This window comes from Olea europaea, unplaced genomic scaffold, assembly GCF_002742605.1.
Source record: "Olea europaea var. sylvestris unplaced genomic scaffold, O_europaea_v1 scaffold27276, whole genome shotgun sequence".
NCBI lineage: Eukaryota > Viridiplantae > Streptophyta > Magnoliopsida > Lamiales > Oleaceae > Olea > Olea europaea.
Window position 1 is genome coordinate 1 of NW_019245697.1, and position 1,490 is coordinate 1,490.

The 1,490-nt window shown below is 29.0% G+C and overlaps 1 long non-coding RNA gene across 1 annotated transcript; it reads right to left on the minus strand.

Annotated features, from left to right (window-relative positions):
- Positions 1–6: 6 nt before the first annotated feature.
- Positions 7–662, minus strand: LOC111383625. The gene is made up of 3 exons (XR_002700772.1): positions 548–662; positions 392–466; positions 7–194 (listed from the first exon to the last, which is right to left on the minus strand). It is a non-coding gene; the product is annotated as an uncharacterized LOC111383625 (long non-coding RNA).
- Between the last annotated feature and the right edge of the window lie 828 nt (positions 663–1,490).

The window sequence follows — 1,490 nt, forward strand, 5'->3', positions numbered from 1 at the left end:
TCAGTTTTGCTAGACACAAATAAGAAAAATAAGGAGTCCTAAACTGTGGAACTAACCTTTCATTTGGATGGTTCCTTTTAGTTTATTGTAAGAGAGATCTAGAGACTTGAGTGATGATAGCCCGTGAAGTGAGGAGAAAATGCTATTATTAAAGTGATTTGATTGTAAATGAAGGACCGTCAAATATTTTAGACCTGTTTGTATAACCAAATCCACAATAAGTTACACTATAACATCTAATAAACAACAAACTACTATTTAGTGAAAGGGAGGGCCTGGGAGCAAAATACCAAGAATGCTTTTGATCATACATAATAAGGTACAAGTGAAGTAATGAAAGAGAAGGAAACTAATAATGAATGTGGATAAATAACGACATGAGATGATATACCATAAGTAGTACCCAAGCTTCTAAATTCATTAAAACTTAGGTCGAGCTCCTTTAAATTGATAAAATGATTCAGATCTGTCGAAAAACACAAGTAAAGATATTTAAAGGTCTTCTGACCTAAAAACAATATATCACACTTTCGAAAAGAAAACTCACTTAGCACTGATAGAATATCATCATCGATAATCCCATCATTAGATGCAAAATCAAGAACTTCCAGCTTGATTAATCCGAAGAGTCTTTCACGACCTACACAATGATTTTTAATAAAAAATAATTATATGTTTCGCAAAAGCTATTCAACATTAAAATTATGCCCAGAGACGAAATAATTAAAAAAAAATGGTGTATTCTATATTGAAACACTTAATAATGTTATGGCTTCTGTTTCATCAAGCTATTAAACATTGAAAAGCAATCATAAAATTATTGCTTTTGTGGTAAGGTGTATTCCAATATTAAAGATGAAAATGTCTTATTTGTTATACTTTCAAGTACCAAGCATACCCTTAATTTTTTCCATTTGAATTACTTGGGTTGATTAGCACTATTAATATTTACCTCAATACTATTACCATATACATTTAGTAATAGTAAACTTATTAGGAGGGAACAAATGACAAATGTTTTTGTGTAATAGGAGAGAGTAATTTGCATAATTTTCATGTTCCACTACGGTAAGTAGATTTATCTAAAATGAAACCAAGATTTTCAATTTTACAAACAACTTAAATTAATGATAAAATCTCAAGTTAAGCTTCTGGCTTTTGTATTTTTTTTTTCCATGCACTCTATTTTTGCATTCATAGAATTAGTGAAAGTTCGAACACTATTATCTTCTCTTCACTCCAAAAATTCTTGCACTTATATGCTTTTTCACAAAAATGTTTTACTGTTACTGTATTTTAAAATTATTATTTACTCCCTCAATAATAAGGTTAAATTAGTTGTTTGATCTGAGCTTCTAATAGAGAAAATTAAAGGTTTAGGAAAATTGCTTATCTTATACCGCAACCAAAAAAAAAATTAATTATAATAACTTGATTTATTTTCTAAAGGGTTGATTCTTCGATAATTACATGATCTACAAAATAACCGC